Genomic DNA, 22,111 nt, shown 5'->3' with positions numbered 1-22,111 from the left:
AGACGTCTAGGGTGGCATGGACCACGTCTGCTTCCGAGCTTTTGTAGTTAGATGCACCGTCGACATGTAAATGCTAGAAGTCTCCATCAAGTGGAGCAAGTATGGCTAGGGCGTGCTCGGTTATCTCCAAGGCGTCGTTGGGCCACTTTGTTGCGTCGCTTATGCTAGACATCAAGGCGAGGTAGGGAGCCATGGAGTTAGGGTAGTGTTAAATGTAGCAGGAGATGCTCAACTGCCAATGTCAAGCTACTCTATAGTTGAATTATGGAGCAAGGGTCGGTTAGGGTCATGAAACACGCAGCCAGATATGGTGCTCAACTGTCGGTACATGTTGCTCCTATGTAAAATCTTTTAGGGCAACGAGGATAAAACTTGCTTCTGAATGTGTCCTTCCAGTGTTCATCTGCCTTTGACGTGTCTTTTAGGCCGAGTTGTTGCGTTCGTCAGAAAACTTTGCATCTGCCAGGGTCTCCGCCTTTACCATCGCGCGTCTGGATTGGGCAGAATAGTGCGTTATGAAGATGACTGTGTGTGTTTAAGAGTAAAACTTGAGCTTTCGGGTTGCAACAACTATCGCCAAAGTTAGCTTTTGAATTTCTGATAGCATCGATGAGAGCTTTTAAATTGTGGAATACAGGTAATTGGGCCCCCAATTCTTCTCGTATGATGGTAGAGCTTATTGCTGCTTTAGATATTGCCAGGTAGATGTATAAATCCTCCGCTGCTTCCGGCTTGGATAGTAAGGGAGGTGATGTGAGATACTTCTTCAGGTCTTGGAAGGCTTTTTCGTATTCTTCATCCCATTTGTCTTGTTGTGCCTTCTTGATAGCTTTGAAAAAATGCTTGCATCGATCGGTGGACCGCGAAAGGAAACGGTTAAAGGCAGTTGCTCGTCCAGTTAAGCTTTGGATCTCCTTCAAAATAGTTGGAGAATTCATCTCCAAGATCACTCGGATCTGCTTGGGATGTGCTTTAATTCCTCGTTGGGTTACTAAGTACCCTAGGAATCGGCCCAAAGATACTCCAGATGTGCATTTGGTAGGGTTGAGCTTCATCTTGTACTTTCTAAGGATGTCAAAAGTTTCCGCCAAGTTGCGAATGTGTTCTGATGGCTGTTTGCCATTTACCATGATATCGTCGACATAGACCTCCATGGTTACCCCAATTTGTTTCTTGAACATCATACTTACTAACCTTTGGTAAGTGGCTCCCGCGTTATTGGGGCCAATGGGCATGCCTTTGTAGCAATAGGTGCCCTGCTCGATCACGAACGTGGTTTTCCCCTTGTCGAGCTCGTACATGGCTATTTGGTTGTAGCCAGAATATGCGTCTAAAAAGCTAAGCAGCTGGTTCTTAGAAGTTGAATCTACTAATAGATCGATCGGAGAGACATGAATAAGATCTTTTGGGCATGCTTTGTTAAGGTCGATGTAGTTTACGCAAACTCTCAATTTGCCATTCTCTTTCTTCATGACTAGTACGACATTGGCAAGCCATGCTAAGTGTGCTACCTCTTCTATGAATCTGGCCTCTAACAGCTTGTCAATTTTCGCCTCAATGATCGCTACTTATTCGAGTGCGAGACGTCTTCTTTTTTGGATTACTAGTTTGGCAGTGGGGTCGATGTGCAGCTTATGGCAGGCCACTTCAGGGTCAATGCCAGACATGTCGGATGGTGACTATGCGAAGACATCTCGGTTTTCTCTAAGGAAAGTCGTGAGTTCTTCCTTCTCGGCTGGGCTTAGTTGTGAGCCAATTCTAGCTGTATTTTCCTGCTGCTGGGGATCAAGAATGATGTTTTCCGTGTCTTCTTTAGGGTTTCCATCTTATCTCGTCTGCTTGGGCGCTATCTTCTCGATCCACCTGCTGTAATTGCTATTTGGTAACCTCTTTGTCTTTTTGGACTTCGGTAGTCTTTACGGGGGATTGTCGGGATAAGGCCTGGTCAGACTTGATCTCTCCTCCTCCTCCTCCCGGGATGCGGAATTAGATTTTTTGATACTTGACAGAAATGACGGCATCCAGTTTGATCAACCAAGGTCTCCAAAGAATCCTATTGTAGGGAAATGGATCGCTTAAGATCATGAACGTTTGCTTTGAGACGATTGGCGGTGTTTTCACATCAAGTGTGATGTGGTTGATGGCAGACTGTTGAATTCGGTAAGTACTTCTGCTCGACGTATGATTGTGCTTTCCAGACCCATCTTCTGAATGACTGGGAGTTGAAGTAGGTTGACTGCACTTCCATTGTTAACCATCATCCTGTCAACTATAGCATGGGCTAGTTGGACAGATACTACTAGCGCATCGTCGTGTGGGAAATCGAACCCTTCTACATCCAGCTCAGTGAAACCAATAATGGGTCTAGGTTGGGTATCGACTGCTTGGACTTGTGAGATTAGTAAAGCCTGCTGGATCTTCCTTTTTTCATTCATTCCAATGTCATCAAGCTAAGTATCACTGCTTTACTACCAATCATTAAGCAGAATAGTAAGGAGATGGCCACAAGCTTAGATCTAGTAGAGGAGAAGCGTGAGCAGACCATCACTTGCATCGCAGCCTACCAATAACAACTTATCTCCAACTACAACCAAATGGCCAAGATCCGGCAGTTCCAGCCTGAAGATCTAGTCCTAAGAAAAGCCTTCATCACTGCCCACAGAAAAGGTTTCAAAAAGATGGATCCCATCTGGGAAGATCCGTACAAGATTAACAGAGTAGGCGGCAAAAGTAATTACACCATCGCCACCATGAAACAACAAAAAGATCGAAAAGTCTGCTGCAGAGATTGACTCGTGTGCTGGGAAAAAAGAGATTGCTCGCATGGGCAGCTGTGAGAAATCCACTAAGCTTGCTTCTAGGGAGGTTGCTGAGATCCATGTGCTTTTAAGACCAGATTTGCTTGAAGACATGGGCACTTATGCCAAGTTTGTTGATGACATTAGAAAGGTTGTTTGCCCAAGTTCCTTTGCGAAACATACGACCCAATATAGAATGACTGCTATGCTTGCTATAATGCAGATATAGCAAGGCTGCCAAGGAGGTGGCGAAGATTATGGCAGTTGAAGCTTATTCTTTGGCTGAAGAGATCAAGAGGTTGGATTCTGAGCCCGTTACTTTGAAAGGGTCTAATATTTCTGCCCCCACTTCTTTGTAGCTTGAGACCACTCGTCAAGAGATCGTTGACTTGAAGACTAGGCTTGACGCGATCCAAGTTAAGTATGAAAATGCAAAGAAGGAGATTAGATGTTACATACCTCAGATTCAAGATCTTGAGTTTGCAGTTTCTGAGCTTCGTTTCGCTGCTTATGCAAAGGATGAAGAGTTGATTACTGCTTATAATCAAGTGATTCACTTCAAGAGAATCGTCGATAGGCTTGAACCCCAAGTGTTGGAGCTTCAAAGTGTACTGAAGATCAACGAAAGTCTGAAGAACGAAGTGGATGAACTGCAGCGCATCCGTGTTGGTCTGCTTGAGGAGAATGAGCAGCTGAAGGGTGAGAAGGATGGGCTCAAGGTTTCGAGACCTTCTCTATTTCTTCAGAAGACTTGCTTACTTTTACTTTTGAGGTTTCCATTGGTGAAGTAGTTGGAGAAGTTGGTGCCCAGGTTGGGGCAGCCGGGGGTGAAGAGCTGGAAGATGCCGCTGCTAAGAGCGTCGCGGCTGTTGAAGGTGTGGTGACCAAATAGTTGTTGGATGTTCAAGATGTTAAAGTGTAGTCTTCTAGGTAGCCTTTAAGATTTTCTTTGTTTTTCCTTGTAGTTCTTGTTTTGCTTGAACTTCTTCGGCCTTTGCTAATTGTTTATAAACATGCTTCATTCGCTTTTCTTCATCTTCGCTTCTTTTGTTCATGCCCTAACCTTTAAACTTTATAGACCAGTGGCAGGTGTGCTACTTTTTTATAAGCAGACAGACCCCCGTAGCCTATGCAGCCGTAGGTGTTGGTGTAGAGCTTTACAAAGTTGTTAGCCATAGGGTTGGTAGCCAGATGCCTCACTTATAGAAGCAGACAAGTCCGCGTAACCACTAGGCTGTTAACCTTGGCTTTCTCCAATTCCGTAGGTTGCTAGCAAGTATCACAACACTTTAGGACTTGGTGTAGGTTGTTCCGTGTTTGGCAGAGGTGAAGTTTATCGACCACGTAACATGTCGGCAGTGGATAAAACTTCGTATATGCACGCTAGCTTGTTTAACCTTTCACAAGAATGTGCGGCTGTATAAGTCTAGCGTGGTTTTACTGCTCGAAGGGCAAGCCATAGGTAGTCTTCCAGAAACCGTAGGTTACCTTAATGCACTCGGTGGCAGCTTTAAGGTTCCAGGGCAGTTGTCCATCGGATGTACTGCGTAATGTGCCCTCTTCTTCTTTAGGGCCCGGTTCCCCGCGGATTAGGCTAAGAGACCCAAAATCCTTCAATTAGCTAAGCCTTGAAAATGACCATTGTGGCTACTTCTAGGAATCCTGGCGTAAGCCATCGTGCATCTAGTTATACTAGGGCAGCCAGGCTCATCCACGTCTGGATATTCGGAGTGTAGAGTTTATCCTTCCGTCTTGGAGAGTTGACCCATGTGGGTGTCGAGGAATTGGTTTACCCTCTTGCACTGGAGAGCAATTAGTTTACCCTCTCACACTGGAGAGCATGGTTGGTCTCTCGGGGGGTGCAATTCCTGCGATGAGTCCCCAAGAAGGGCACGATCTTCTTTTGAAGTGCAGGAGTGATCAGTTGTTGTAAGCATGCAGTCGAGCTAAGTTGTGATTACTTATGAATTGCTCATTGAAAAACGAGAACTTAGTTGTAAGGTAGGAACTACATAACATCTGGATAGTTCTCAACTTGTGAGGTGGTGCCTGTTAAGCTACTTTGAATTTTCAGGCTTTGATGTAGTAGGAGGTCACACATGGTACTTCCTCAGTTTGTAGGCGTTCCACTGCTTTTCGATCTTTTTTGTCGTTTCATGGTAACGAGGGTGTAATTACTCTTGCCGCCTACTCTGCTGATCTTGTACGAATCTTCCCAGATGGGATTAATCTTTTTGAAACCTTCTCTGTGGGCAGTGATGAAGGCTTTTCTTAGGACTAGATTTTCAGGCTGGAACAGCCAGATCTTGGCCATTTTGTTGTAGCTAGAGATGAGTTGCTGCTAATAGGCTAGGATGCGGGTGATGGTCTACTTGAGCTTCTCCTCTACCAGATCTAAGCTTGTGGCCATCTCCTTACTATTCTGCTCAATGCTTGGTAGTAGATTAGTGATACTTGGCTTGATGACATTGGAATGAATGATTGATTCTGAGCCAAATGCCAAAGAGAAATGAGTCTCACCGGTTGCTCATCTTTTGGTGGTGCGATATGCCTATATACATCCGGGGAGTTCCTCTGGCCATTTTCCCTTCTTGTTGGTGAGATATTTCTTGACGCAGTCGAGAATCATCTTGTTGGATGTTTCAGCCCGCCTATTGCCTTAAGGATATTTCGACGTGGACATGTGCTGTTTGTTGCCATACTTTTGGAAGAACTTCGCCAAATCTTTATGCTAGCTCATCGCATATTTCGTCACATATGCTAGCTCATCACATATTTCATCACATATGCTAGCTCATTACATATTTTTATCACATATGCTAGCTCATCACATATTTCGTCACATATGCTAGCTCATTACATATTTTTATCACATATGCTAGCTCATCACATATTTCGTCACATATGCTAGCTCATCACATATTTCATCACATATGCTAGCTCATCACATATTCATCACATATGCTAGCTCATCAGTCGGAGTCACCTCTAGTGACCTGTACAACTTATCCATAGCTCAATAAGTATACCTGCACATGAGTCGGAACCACCTAAAGTGGTATGTATGATAGGACTGGGTGTAAATAAGTACGCTCAAGTGCTACAATCATGTGAAGATTATGTGAATAATCGCGGGTCACCTACGAGTCAGAACCACCTATAGTGGTCTGTACGACAGGACTGTGCACTTACCTTGGATCCAAGGTGAGCATAAGGTGTGAGAGGTGAACATCACGTGAAGGACTATGCCTTGGCCACAAGCGGGAGCACTAACACCGGGGTGCAGGTTTATGAGCTCTAACTGTATCTATTGTAACATATACGATTCATGGACAACCTGTATGACAGTGTCAGAGTTGCCTATCATTGCAACTTATACAACAAGGTCGGAGTTGCCTAAACTTACATGTAGTCATACCATAACCCCGTCAGTTCAACTAATACCAAAAACTCACCTGAACTTACCTGGGTGTCCTGCACTCACATTTGCACTTCAAAGCGTTCATAATAATTGTGTGCAGGTAATATACATATGGATAAACCATGATGAAATCTGATACTCAACCATGTTATAGCATTTCCAATTATATACATATATATGTGTGTATATATATATATATAATGTGGCATAAAAATGTATAAGCTGTAACGCCTTACTCCCGAATTATTCATTTTCAGGAATAATTATAGGTGACAAGCCCAACTAGACACTAGTTTAATTAATTATCATTACTTATGTTTCCTTACTTCAAATTTTTGATTCTTTACACATGATTTATGACCAACATTTAACTACCAAATCATAAAGTTAAATCTCACATTTTCCACCAATGTCCCTCACATTACTCAATTCCCTAAACAAGGCCATTGTCTCAATTATTTAATCTAATTTATTGTATGGCTGCATCTAACGTCTCGTTAGACTGCCTACGTACCCTAAACAGGGATCAAGCCATTCGTAGTTTGCTTAAGCACTTCAAAGTATTCACAGTAGTTATATGCAATAATCAATTTACAAACGTTTGTGGGATTGTCAATCATATAAATATGATAAGAAGGGAAAGATCCACTCACCTGGAGTCTGTGCTACAATTTCCTAGCACAACTACATCTCAGAATTTTTATCAATAGATCATGTAATTTACGTAAAACACTCCCTAAAAACGTTTTAGAGTGATTTAAGCCCCATCTCATATAATTGTTAAAATTAAGCTCAAGGCATCTAATTTAGCCTAAAAATGGCATCGACGGTCCCCTAGCCACACGCCGCTGCGGTGGCGGTCGGTTGCTCTGATTCGTCGGAAAATCCAACTATTTCCAAAAATTACAAAAATTTATAGGAATGAAGATCTCAATGAGTAGAGTAAACTTTATACTTACAGCCAAGTCTAATTTGGCCAGGAAAAGCTCTAATTTTGCTCAAACCCGTCGGAACCTTAGAAAATGGTGTGCTTCAATTCGACCTCCATACTCATTCCGACGCCTCGACCATTTCCTGGGCTTTGTTCCTGGGTTTTAGAGGAGTGTTCTAATGGTGATTATTGAAGGAGATGGTTTCACAATTGATGGATCTTGAGCAAGGGTCTCATGACACCCCTGGGATTTATTCAATGATTTACACCCAAATCCCTTCCAAATTTGGGTGGAAATGGAAGAGAGGAGGTCAAGGGATGATTTCTAGGTGAAGAATGGGTGACTTTCGTCGAAAAAGTTGGTGGAACCTAGCCGAAATTAGAACCGGGTCAAAACTGGTTTTGCTATGGGTGTACGGGTCAGTTGGGTTGGGTGCTCCACACCTCTCTCCTTTCCCTCTTGGTTCTTCTCTCCCTTTCATCACTCTCACCCTCCTTCTTTCCTGATTGGGCATGCCTATCTTCTTTCTCTCCCTCTCCCTTCGCTGCTATCAATCAGCCTTCCTCTTTTATTTTTCTTAATTTTTCTAACCACCTCAAATAATAAAAATAATAATAACTATAAGAAATGAATAGAGTAATAAATAACAACCCTGACCAACGTACTTTCAAATTTATAGTTCCGTAACACCTCTGTCATAGTTTCGAATTCAATTTTACATGCGTTTACGTATTCGCACCGTCAAGTACTTTTGAAATACAATAAGGTGATAGTTCATACGCGTCATGAACTAGCGATCAACGAAAATCAATACCTTCGTCTCTAGGGTATTCTCGTGAATTCACATTTTAAGATTTATAAAATCGTAAAATTAGGGATGGGTTGTCACAATCTATTCACCTTAAAGAATTTTGTCCCTGAAATTTAAAATCATTGCTATACTACGCTAAAAAATAGGAGTATAAGATATATATATATATATATAGACACACACACACACACATAGAGCAAAAATCAAGTTAGAACGTTTTTGCCAAGAAGAAAATGACATCCTGTCGCGGTCGGAATGCAATTTTTCCCCTTTCATGCTTTCAAGCACAAGTTTTCCTTCTCTTTATAGGTATAATAATGTTATATAATGGATGGTAAAATAATTTTCCTAAAAAATAATCGACACATAAGACACCGCTTTCATGGGCCCTATGGTGTTACTTTCGGGAAACTGAAGTAACCAATATACCCGAAAAGGCTCAACAGATTCGTAAGCCCAAATTTTGTAAAAGTACGAAGGTTTAATTAAAAAAAACATAAAAAGTCATCAGAGTTAGCTTCGGCAGTTGGCTGTGCTGGGTCAATGGCTTGGGAAGTCGAAGGCGTAGTAGTATGAGGTGTAGTGGCGGGGATGTCGAAGCCTCCCTTCATAAGCGCGGCGATCATCTGGGCCATCCTAGACTCTTGGGCAGCAATATGAGCATGCTGGGTGGCAATGTGGGTAGTTTGCGTCACAATGTACTGATTTTGGGCCGCCACCTGCTATTGGAGTTCCACTACTTGCTTCGTCAATGATGCGACCTATCCCGAGGTGGAGGTGGAAGATGATGCCCCCATCTCATGATGGCGGGCATTTCCCATGCCCTGATACACCTTCCCCCACATAAGACAAAGTTTCTGGTTGATGGTATCTGTCATGATACGAAGACTTGCATCCTTGGGGAAGGGGGAAACTCCTCTATTGTGGTGTCAGGGGGAAGCTGGGAAGCCACTTCCTTGAGGACAACCTGGTTCCTCTCGACCATAGTAGCCTATAATTATAAAAGCAAGTTAATTAATATTTATATAACATTTATTTAAAATGAACAAGAATTATAAATTTAAAAATTACAAAAACTTACATGGATCTCATTCGTCAACTCATCACCAGGCCGCACGTACACCTCATTGAATGTATCAATCTTAGGAAACTTTGACCCCGTCAGCCTTAAAAATTAATAAAGGCACGAGTTATTAGTTGTGTAATTTAGAGTAAGAGTAATATTTTTTTTTAAATGTGGTTACCCGACGTCGCTCCTCCATCCTATATGAGAAGCGTCGGAAGCCGGAGTGGTGGATAAGCTTCTTTTTCGACTTATTTATTGTGTTGGCCATGGCTCTTTTATGTTAAAAAGAAACGAACCGTATTAGTGCCGATATTAATTATAAAGTATTCAAGTAAATTAATAAACAGAATTAAAGAGTTAATAAAATATTATTAATCTAAAATAATTTAGATAATTCACTTACCAAGTATTTTTCGTCTTGAAAATGGGTGCAGAGCCAAGCCCAATTTTCAGAGCGCTTCACCAACTCTAAGGGGCACCCATGTGCTATAGCGATAGCCGGATCGTCGAATTTCTAGAAATACTTGTGGAGGTCACTCTTCCATTGAGTGAACCGGCCGGTGAAAAGTTCTTGGATGTATTTGGTTTGATTGGCATCAAGGTCCTCAAGCTCATAATGATGATGCGAATAAGATAAAAATTAATCAAAGTTAACAGTTATTAATTTTCACAATTTACTTAAAAAATAATGGAAAAATAAACTTTGCTAACCGATAGCTCATGAAGAACAGCATCCTTGGTCTCTTGTGGGACAAGTCTCCAAAACTCCTACTGCATGGGGCAGTGGTGATGCACAACAGAGCCAATGTTGTGGACCAAATGGTTGTGATGCTCCTTTGTTGATGTCGCCCGATGTCGAGCATCCCATGTAATATTTATACGCTCTTGGGTGGTGCAGGTGAGTTGTGAGGTGCCCATGAGTCTACTTGGGCCCTTAGTGTTTTTACGAGTTGCAAAAATGAAATAACTTAGTGTAAAAGAAAATTAAATAATCTACGAAAAGTTCGACAGAACTTCCCCTAAAAATACAACATTTCCCAAAACCTACAAACAAATATACAACACAACCAACACAAGTACCCAACAATTCACACATAAAGGAACTGAATAATACTATATTAAATTAGAAATTTTCACAAAAAGATGTATTACCTGTATTAGCTCCCTCTCCATATGTGGTGGAAGTCGATGCAGACTCCTCTACCTTGTCGGTAATCCGGCCTGTCGATGAGTCCGTTGGGCGCTTAATAATGGATGAGTCACCGGAGAAGTAGATGACTCAGGCACTGTAGACATCGGGGCTTGGGGTGGATGTAGGATAGCCTTCGACATCGGGGCTAGTGCTGGTGGAGCGGTGGCGACTGTAGGCGTAGGTGGTGGAGGTGTTGGTAAGGACCTACTCACTGACCTACGCTGCTTAATCAATTGCGACATCTACAAAATCCAATTGAACTACAAACATTTAAAACTATGTCATTAATACCAATTTATATAATCAATACAAAGTCCTAAAATTGAAAAAATAAAAATTGGACCCTATAATTATACAATTAACACAAAATTTATGAAATGGTAAAAGCAACCCTAAAATTAAAAAAGTAATACAAAAAAATTAAGATTTATACTTGTAACCTAAATATTAATCCTAAATTTATAAATTAAATTAAAATTGTAAACCTAGGATTTAGAAATTAACAAATTTAACTAATTTAACAATTTAATCCCAACAAATAATACTTCATCCAAATAATATTATACTTGTGACATCCCACATCGCCCAAGGGAGTGATCCTTAAATGTATATTCTCATCCCTACCTAGCACAAGGCCTTTTGGGAGCTCATTGGCTTCGGGTTCCATCGGAACTCCGAAGTTAAGCGAGAAGGGGGCTAGAGCACTCCCAGGATGGGTGACCCACTGGGAAGTTGCTCGTGAGTTCCTAGAAACAAAACCGTGAGGGCGTGGTCAGGGTCCAAAGCGGACAATATCGTGCTACGGTGGTGGAGCGGGCTCGGGAAGTGATCCGCCCCGGGCCGGGATGTGACAATACCTATAACTAAAATCTTAATCCTAAAATTAAAAAATTAAACTAAAATCCTAAACCTATGATTTTAAAGTTAACAAATGAAAATCGTAAACTAATTTAACAAATTAATCGTACTAAGTAATACTTAATCCCCCCCCCCCCCCAAAAAAAAAAACCCTGAACCCTAATGTTATACAATTGTAACAATATAAAATAATCCCTAACATTAGCAAATAAACCCTAAACTTACAAAACTCAAACAAAAAATTATCAAGTTAACAACTTAATCAATTTAACTAATTTAATATGTTAACATATTAACAAATTGAATAAATCCAATTTAAATGAAATTTGCAAAAAATTAAGAAAATTAACAAACTAATTAAACCCTACCCAACCCCCACCTTGCACCACCTCCACCCCTACCCAACCTTCACCCTACGCCACCTCCACCCCTACCCAACCCTCACCTCACGACACCTCCACCCCAATCCAACCCCCATTCCCCACCGCCCACCCCGAGCCCTAATCCCCAAATTGCCAAATTCCTAAATTCCCTATTTCAAAAATTCCTAAATCCCCAATTTCGAAATCCCTAAATCCCCAAATTGAGATAAACCCTAAATCCCCAAATTGACAAAATCCCTAAATCCCTAACCCCTAATGCCTAATACCCTAATACATAATCAATCCACAAATATCATACAACTAAAATAATTAACAAATGAAGAAAAAAAAAAGAAATTTACCTAAGAGTTGAGAGAGAGAGTTGTAGGGAGAGAGAGCTCGAGGGAGAGAGAGAAAGATAGTTCGAGGGAGAGAGAGTTCAAGTGAGAGAGAAGTTTTGAAAAATGAGAGAAAGAAAAGCTCTCTGGAACTAATAATGCGAAGGATCATCAAGCACTTTTAATGAATTTAAAAAAAGAACCCGTCCAATTTTTGGTTAATTTTGAGAACAATGTACGACAAAAAGAAACTAATTCGTCCCCCATAAGGAAAAAGCGCGACAAATCTAGCACATTTCATCGCACAATATTTAATCAACATTTTTTAAAAAAGGCGCCTACATTTAATTTGGGAAATTTTGAAGGACCTTTAGGTACGAATTTAGCACCTTTGTCGCACAATACTGATTGCATGACGAATTATCCTCATTCGTCGCTCAATATTTAATGAACATTTAAAAAAAGGCACCCATATTTAACTTTGGGAAATTTTGAAGGCCTTGCGTGACGAAAGTATCTGATTTCATCGCACAAACGTCTATTATGCGATGAATCCGTACCATTTGTCGCGTAACCCTGGAAACTCAATTTAAATTTCATATTAAATTTTTCTACCTTGCACAACGAATGTTCTTATTTTCGTCACGCGTTTACGTTATGCGCAACGACTTTTTTTTGTTCGTCAGGTAAAATTAACTTTATTTTGTTTTTTTTAATTCATTATCCAATTACAAATTTAATAAAAATTAAAATTTGTTTATATACAAAATATTAAATACACTTAATTGCATTGCATATAAGTCAAAAGTCCATAATCCTCATCCTCGGTACAATAAATATCACTATCTTCACTTTGATCACTTTCAGTCTCTCATTCATCCTCATCCGTTGGTACATCAAAAACATGATCCACGCCCTCAGATGGATTATATCTTGGGAGACTTTTAAAATCAATTGGAATTGAGTCTATAGGAATTTCGATTTGAGGACCTTCAGCTACCTGAAATGGTTCTTGGACAATATTAGTATCGCGAAGTGTTTTTGCACCAATTTGTGTCGAAGTTTCATGGAGTTGGTCAACAAAGTTGTCGTCATCGTCTTTGTCATCAGGATCTCGGTTCATAATATCATACACCCCTCTGTGATCAATCCTCTGAACAACTTTCCATCCCCTCCCGGTCTTTGGGTCATCGATCTAGAAAATTTGCTTGGCCATAGTTGCCAAAATGTACGGATCTTCATTGTACCAACATCGATTAGTGTTCACCGACAGTAAACCATCATCCCATTTAACATTCCCATTCCTACTAGGGTCTGTATCAAACCAACGACACTTAAAAATGATGACTTGGCAACGGTCTTTGTAAAGCAATTGGACCACACTTGTTAGTTTGCCATAGAAATCAGTGTTTGCAATATCTCATGCTTCTGTGACATGTGCCCCGTTATTTTGAGTACAAAGCTTGTCATCATGCTCAGCTCCCAAGAATTTTATGTTGTTCACATGACATCTTGAGTACAGTTCCGTGCTTAAAGGTCCGATAGCCAAATTGTATAATTTTTCAGTATACGCGGGGGAGTTGGTTTCCTTCATTATTTTCACCTAATTTAAACCAAAAATTTGACATGTTGGTTTTACCAAAATTTAAGACAACTAACAGGCAATTTAGGAAAATAAACATCCAAAAAAACCTAAACAACTTACTTGCTCGCAAAACCAATTAGGAAACAAGTCACTGTGCTTCATGGCATATAAATGCAAAGGCTATTTTCGCTTCATCAACTCTTCATGCTCATCCAGGTACTTAATTATCTTGTCATAATTATTAAGTACGAACCAATGAGCTACCTGCATGTCCCTTTCCGTGAACGAATCGCCTCGTACTGGTTTGCCAAATGGTCGTGTGATTTGGGCAAACACATATAGTTTTTGCCTTCTCACACCACCGTCATTATTACGTTGTGGTTGATTGATGCTGTCTCAACATGTTGTAAGTATATAGCACAAAACATATTCATCTCAAATGCCACCCAAACCTCCACAATTGATCATTCGGGCTTCGCCCTGTTCCTTACACTTTTCTTTAACTCACCAGTAGTTTGCAAAATAAAAATTGTTATGATTCAAATAAGTTAAATCATCAATTGCTCACAAAATAATACATGATTAAGGACTTCATACTTTTCAATTGGATACATCCATCGATAGTTGACGGGTTCGACAATTAATGCCTCATATGACAAGTGAATCATCACGTGTATCATGCTTGTGAAGAAAGAAGAAGGAAATATTTGTTTAAATTTGCATAGGTCTTCGACAATGTTAGTGAGTAACTATTGTACATTAGACTTTCGCAACGTCCTAGTAGATAATTGTGAAAAAAACTCACCAACAATAGAATCGGCTTTACAACATTTTCTGGCAAGAGGTGTCGAATACCAACTGGGAGCAGGCGTCGTAGTATGGCATGACAATCGTGGCTCTTAAGCCCAGAAAATTTGCCCCGATCTACATTTGTGCATCGCCCAATATTTGAAGCATACCCATCTTAAAATTTTACAGAGGATATAAACTTTAAAAACTCTTTCCTCTTCTCCAGTTTTACTGAAAGAAAGATGCTAGGTCATTTCTGGCTATCTCACCGTCCCTCGTCATCCATAAATGTGGCCTTATTCCCATTCGCTCCAAATCGATGCGAGCTTTGATCATGTCTTTCGTTTTTCTCTCGATGTCTAATATAGTTCCAACCAGTGTATCAAACACGTTCTTCTCAACATGCATAACATCGAGATTGTGACGCAGTTTCAATTTCAACTAGTACGACAACTCAAACAACATATTTTTGTGTGTTTAGTTTAGATAGGTGTTTGGTCTGATCTTATTAACCAATTTGCCAAACAGACCAAAATCCAAACGATTCATGTGACATCCCAGTCTCGGCTCTGTCGTAGCACGATATTGTTCGCTTTGGGCTTCCCATTCCCTCACGGTTTTGTTTATGGGAACTCACGAGTAACTTCCCATTGGGTCACCTATCCTGGGATTGCTCTTGCCCAAACTCGCTTAACTTCGGAGTTTCGATGGAATCCAAAGCCAGTGAGTTCCCAAAAGGCCTCGTGCTATAGGAGGTAGGCATGTACATATAGGGCATATCACCCCCTTTCCGTTGGTCGATGTGGGATGTTACAATTCAAGTGCATTAAAATATTTTCTCCGGACCATTCTTGATGTCTTGTCCGAATCTCTGTTCCGTGGAAGAGTGTTGTCTTGTTCTGACGCCACTCGTGGTCCCACAACAACCATCTACAATGCCCTAGGTAACAAACTTCCCGGCGTTCCAAGAAGACGTTGTGTCCTCCTTGCAAACTAGGCATGGAAAATAACCCTTAGTACTCAACCCGGACATCATAGCATATGTTGAAAAACCATTTATAGTCCACATCACTACTGCTTGCAAGGTGAACATCTACCCAGTTGATTTATCGTATGTCGGAACTCCGTTTTCCCATAAATCTTTCAGCTTATCGACCAACGGCCACAAATAAACATCAATAGAATTACCCAGATCCTTGGTTATCAACGTAGTCATCATCATATATTCTTTCTTCATGTATTTCCAAGGTGGCAAATTGTACGGAATTGTAAAGATTGACCAAGTGCTGTGGTTTTGGTTTAATATCCGAACGGAAAAGGACAAGTCAGTGCAAGCCATTGGCTGCTAGTACAAAGTAAATTCTCTCTATTTCCTTCACTGACTGATGCAAATAAAGAAAAAAGGAAAGGTTCAGAAAAAGAGAGAGAGAGACAGAAAGACTGACTGACGAGGGACCCTTGATAAGAGCAACTCCAACGTTGCAGAGGCCTTCTAGGGCAACTCACTATTGAATCCCCCCCAGTGAACAGTAATTGCCTTTTGCATCTTCACCACTAAACTGAATAGCCATGGTAATAAGTAATAAAATATTAGTATTTTTTTATTTTATAAAATAATACAAAATAATTTTATTTGTAATTTCGGATATGATTTTAATCGGCCTCGTTGTACCACGTTTCATTAAATAAGAAATTACAACCCAAAGTATTTGAAAAAATATAAAATTGTGGTGTAAGACGGAAAATAATGATAAGATATTTATAGAAAAATTAAATCTTTTTTTTTTATTTTTTAATATTTTTTTTCAGATTTTTTATTAATTGTTTAAATTATTTTTACATTTTTTAATTAATTTTATAATGTGGCTGACATAAACCATACATCATATGGCCTCAGGCGCTCGGGCCACCAATTCGAGCCAGGCTTCTCACTCGGGCCCTCTGCCTAATTGCCCGCATGGGCTGGAGAAGATAGCGGGGCTATTGGGTCATCAAAGTCGCTGGTCCATCGGGCTCCAGCTCCCACTAGAGTTGCTCTAAGAGACTATGATAGTGGCATATCCACTGGATTTCCATACAAAAACAATCAAAATATTTTGATTAATTTGCGGTGAAATAAAATGACTAATTATTATGTTTTTTTAATCGACATATTGCCTAGCAATGAGTTTTGAATCACAACGTGCTACGCATGATTTACACATTTTAAATGTATTTATATGCGTAAATTGACAAAATGAAAGTCAAATATTTGAAGTAAATGAATAATCTTAGATCATGCTAAAAGAAACCCTCATAAACCAATTAAAGTAGCTAAATCCACATAATAAAATCAGTCTTTATAGAATTTACATTAAGAATAGAGAAAATAATATTTAATAAACAACTGATTGAATCACATTATTGCTAGCCAATTGTGAGGCTAGGCCCACCCCTCTTCCCTTTAGTGTAGATAATATTGTTTATTAGAAAAAAATCATTTGACAACTAATTTAGTTACATTATTATCTGCGTGCGAAATACCTTTTTTATAACCGGCATTACACTCTTCTTAAAATGTTTTAAATGTGTTTAAAAATAGAGAAAATAATATGGAATGAACGATTGATTGAATCACATTATTGCTATCCTATTGTGAGGTACTAATTAAAAAAAAGTACAAAAACAATTATTAAAAAAGTAATGTTAAAATGATGAAAATACCCCTACATTATTTGATGCATTATTTTGGGATGCCTTTGAAATTTGTTGTCTTGAGGACATTTTTGTCCAAATATTTTTGTTGAAGCTTGGTGACACCAAAAAGGGCCACAAATAAACATCAATAGACTTACCGGGATCCTTGGTTATCAACATAGTCATCATCATATATTATTTCTTCATGCATTTCCAAGGTGGCAAATTGTACGAAATTGTAAATATTTACCAAGTGCTGTGGTTTTTGTTTAATACCCGTATGAAGAAGGACAAGTCAGTGCAAGCCATTCACTGCTAGTACAAAGCACGTTCTCTTTCTTTCCTTCACTGACTGATGCAAATAAAGAAAAAGGAAAGGTCCAAAGAGAGAGAGAGAGAGAGAGACAGAAAGACAGAGTGATGAGGGACCATTGATAAGAGACTTTGATAGTGGCATATCCACCGGATTTCCATACAAAAACAATCAAAATATTTGATTAATTTGCGGTGAAATAAAATGACTAATTATTATGTTTTTAATCGAGATATTGCCTAGCAATGAGCGTATATATATATATATATATATACATATACATATATATTAATGCACATGCTCACGCATGTGCAAAAAATATATTTTGAATCACAACGTGCTACGCATGATTTACACATTTTAAATGCATTTATATGCATAAATTGACAAAAGGAAAGTCAAATATTTGAAGTAAATGAATAATCTTAGATCATGATAAAAGAATTCCCTCATAAACCAATTAAAGCAGCTGAATCCACATAATAAAATCGATCTATAGAGTTTACATTAAGTTAGATAAAATAATATTTAATAAACAACTGATTGAATCACATTATTGCTAGCCCATTGTGAGGCTAAGCCCACCCGCTTCCCCTTAGTGTAGATAATATCGTTTGTTAAAAAAAAATAATTTGATAACTAATTTAATCACATTATTATCCGTGTGTGAAATACATTTTTTTATAATCAGCATTACACTTCTCTTAAGATGTTTTGAACGTGTTTAAAAATAAAGAAAATAATATGGAATGAACAATTGAGTGAATCGCATTATTGCTATCCTATTGTGAGGTACTAATTAAAAAAAAGTACAAAAAAATAATTATTAAAAAAAGTACTGTTAAAATGACGAAAATACCTTTACATTATTTGATGCATTATTTTGGGATGCTTTTGAATTTTTTTTTGTCGTGGGGACATTTTTGTCCAAATATTTTTGTTGAAGCTTGGTGACACCAAAAAGGGCCACAAATAAACATCAATATACTTACTCGGATCCTTGGTTATCAACATAGTCATCATCATATATTTTTTCTTCATGCATTTCCAAGGTGGCAAATTGTACGGAATTGTAAAGATTAATCTAGTGTTGTGATTTTGGTTTAATACCGAATGGAGAAGGACAAGTCAGTGCAAGTCATTGGCTGCTATTACAAAGTACGTTCTCTCTCTTTCCTTCACTGACTGATGCAAATAAAGAAAAAAGGAAAGGTCCACAGAGAGAGAAGAGAGAGACAGAAAAACGTGACGAGGGACCCTTGATAACAAACATTGATAGTGGCATATCCACTGGATTTCCATACAAAAACAATCACAATATCGTGATTAATTTGCGGTGAAATAAAATGACTAATTATTATGTTTTTTTAATCGACTTATTGCCTAGCAATGAGCAAATATATACTAGTTAGAAGACATTTTTTTGAATTACAACATGCTACGCGTGATTTACACGTTTTAAATGTATTTATATGCGTAAATTGACAAAAGGAAAGTCAAATATTTGAAGTAAATGAATAATCTTAGATCATGTTAAAAAAACACCTCATAAACTAATTAAAGCATATGAATCCACATAATAAAATCGGTCTCTATAGAATTTATATTAAAAATAGAGAAAATAATATTTAATAAACAACTGATTGAATCACATTATTGCTAGCCCATTGTGAGGCTAAGCCCACCCTCCTTCCCCTTAGAGCAGTTCCACCAGAGGTGGAATAGCCCAGCACCCAGTCAAAAAACCAGGCTGGCACCCTGTCAATTCACTCCATCCCGTGAAATCGATTGGCACCCAGCCAAAGCCAGTCCACAGGCCGGCCTAAAATCGACAGACCTTGGGACTGGCCTATCTGACGTCAGCGTGGCGTCGAAGGAGAATCCGAGCACCGAGACAACGAGCGGTGAATCGCTCTGGAGCTCGTTCTGGAACTTGAGCTCGCGCTGGAGCGACCCGGAGTCCACGAGCTTGACGGCGACGTCTTGGCGGGTGTGTGGGATTATGCCGAAGTACACGGACCCGGAGCCGCCTTGGTCGAATCGGTGCGTCGAAGAGAACGAGTCGGTCGCTCGGCGGAGGGCGGAGGACGGAGTAGGAGTACCGGTGGGGGGGCTTGGAGTTGGATTCCGGGGCAGTCCGTTTCTGGGTGATTTTTCGAAAGCAAACCAGGAGGAAGAGGAGGAGAGAGAAGGCGGTGGTGGTGGAGGCGGCGGCGAGAGGGTGGGGGAAGCGGCTGCTGGCTGAGGACTAGCTGCGGGCTATGGCGATGGGGAGTGAAGGAATTGGCGCATCGTGGGGACCAAAGACAGTCAGAGGAGTTGAAGGAGGAAGAAGAAGAAAGTGTTTATAATAAAAAATAATAATATTTTAATAAAATTGACTAGGCTATTTTTTTTTAGGAGTGGAGATGCATTGGCCTATTACTGTTTATTAGGGTCTATTACTGTTCATTTGAGTGGATAAATGTGCTGGGTGCTGGCACAAAGTCCTTAGGGGTGGACATGCTCTTAATGTAGATAATATCGTTTGTTAAAAAAAAATCATTTGACAACTAATTTAATCTTAATCTCATTATTATCCGCGTGCGAAATACTTTTTTTATAACCAGCATTACACGCTTCTTAAGATGTTTTGAACATGTTTAAAAATAGAGAAAATAATATGGAATGAAAAGCTGATTGAATCACATTATTACTAGCCTATTGTGAGGTACTAAATAGAAAAAAAATACAAAAAAATAATTATTAAAAAAGCACTATTAAAATGATGAAAATACCCCTACATTATTTTGGGATGCCTGTGAAATTTTTTGTCTTGGGTGTCCAAATATTTTTATTGAAGCTTGGTGACACAAAAAATACTATTCATCTTTTATATTGACTTTATATATATATATATTTGAAAAATCATATTATCAATGGGTCGGTCAGAAAATGAGAATTGACTGTTACCAACCCCAGTATTAGCCAAAGAAACGGGGCCATAGCTTTGGACAATCTTGAATGGGGGATTGTTGGGATTTGATAGGATGTGGTATCATATTTTAGCTGCTCTGGTTGGTCCATGTTCCCACAGTACAAAGTTAGCAGAGAAGCATGTGCACGCACCTATCAACATTTGTAACCATTGTAAAATATATGTATCATGTTTTCTTTTTCTGTTTTACACGTCATGTATTATGCTTTTCTTTGTTAGTTTGTTAAACTTATATTTGCGAAAATTATGCACATACACATACTATAACTTCACCGGTTAACTTGGTTCCATTCAGCTCCAAATAGATCAAATTGTATAAAAAAAAATGAACAGAACTAGAAATTCGATTTGATCCTTCAGTTTGCTGGTACTTTTTCTCAACCCTAATGCCTATATATATCACGAGAAAATATATAGTAGTCAGAATACTCTCACAAAGGATGAGTGCATAATAGAGCCCGTTTCTTTGTGAACATGTATGGAAAATTGAAAATCCAACTGATAGTTAGACTGACCTCCCAAATCTTTTTCCTCTAGTACTTACTGAATATGCAATATGTTATTTATATTTTGCTTTATGAAAGTAGAGAACAAGGAGCATCTCACTCCACTATGGCCATACTACTATGTGTGTGTGTTCCCAAATCTTTTTCCTCTAGTACTTACTGAATATGCAATATGTTTGCTCCCTAAATCCGCCATGGTGCCTTGCGGGCAAGTCGGGGATTTACTACACATACGAGATTGGTGGGTGCGGGCGTGCCACTACTAGATGCCGTTAGTAGACGGAATTTGAATGATTGAGGTTGCACCTGAGTTTGACTTCGAACCAAGAGATTGTGCCATTGAGTGGGAGTTGCTAAAATTAAGGTTCTTTGTTTGCCTTAAAAATAAGGACTTTACTTATATGGAGAGATAGAACAATATGTAAATGACAAGGTTGCTTGGAAATATAAATGACAGAGGAAAGTGACTAATATTGCAGATTGCTTGTAATTTATATGGCTGGAAATGAGTACATAAAGGCTACAAATGAGATCGATACCGCAAGTGAGCAGCAGAGCTAATAAACTAGATAAAAGAAGGCTTTTGGCAAATCTGGTTTGAGCAGAGTTTGTGCTTTTGTTTGTTTGTTTGAGTGTCCATAATCCTTGTGCATCTGCTCCTTTTTATAGAGGTCTGGAGGAAACCCTCCTGCTGAGGTTTTGTACTTGCCCGAAAAAAGCTTGGGCAGCTTGCATTTCCTTACTTGGGTAGCTTTGCATTGCTTTTGCCAACTTGCATGTAGAAACAATATTAAAAGGGGAACTTGCACCTCCACCACATGTTTTTAGCACATGTTTCCCCACTTGTAATAAACTAACAATAAAAAAAAGAAGCAAGTTGCATCTCCACTACATGCCTTTTCCCACTTGCAATAAAATAAATAAAAGAAGCAAACTAGCTTCTTTCACTACACATTCTTGCCCGAAAGCTCTCCCATCCACTTGCAATACATGCATGTATCTTGATTAAATAAAGGCTTGACAAACCCTCCACCACCCAAACAAATGGAAGAAACAATATTATAGTGCCAAAACCCCCTACTTGTAGCCAAATATCTTTCCAAGTTAGTTTTCTTGCATATTAATCCTCCAAATGCCATATTTTACCCAAATTGCCCAAATAAGTAAAAATGGGTATATTTTGAGTGCAAACACAATATGTTATTTATATTTTGCTTTATGAAAGTAGAGAACAAGGAGCATCTCACTCCACTATGGCCATACTACTATGTGTGTGTGTGATGAGAGAGAGAGAGAGAGAGAGAGAGAGAGAGAGAGAGAGAGAGAGAGAGAGAGAGAGAGAGAGAGAGAGAGAGAGAGGTGTGCTATCCACACACCTTATTTTACTTCTCACACACCCTTGATAATTTATATCCGTTGATCTTTTTCAATTCATTCGATCCGACGACTGAAAATTAAATGGGTGTGTGAGAAGTAAAATGGGGTGT

At 39.3% G+C, this 22,111-nt stretch overlaps 1 long non-coding RNA gene across 1 annotated transcript; it reads right to left on the bottom strand.

Annotated features, from left to right (window-relative positions):
* Positions 1 to 8,240: 8,240 nt before the first annotated feature.
* On the bottom strand, positions 8,241 to 9,305 carry LOC126597492 (uncharacterized). The gene is made up of 3 exons (XR_007614267.1): positions 9,207 to 9,305; positions 9,044 to 9,128; positions 8,241 to 8,953 (listed from the first exon to the last, which is right to left on the bottom strand). It is a non-coding gene; the product is annotated as an uncharacterized LOC126597492 (long non-coding RNA).
* Between the last annotated feature and the right edge of the window lie 12,806 nt (positions 9,306 to 22,111).

This window comes from Malus sylvestris, chromosome 13 (genome assembly GCF_916048215.2).
Source record: "Malus sylvestris chromosome 13, drMalSylv7.2, whole genome shotgun sequence".
Taxonomy (NCBI): Eukaryota; Viridiplantae; Streptophyta; class Magnoliopsida; order Rosales; family Rosaceae; genus Malus; species Malus sylvestris.
Note: the sequence above shows the minus strand (reverse complement) of the source record. Positions and strands in the feature narration are given on the sequence as shown.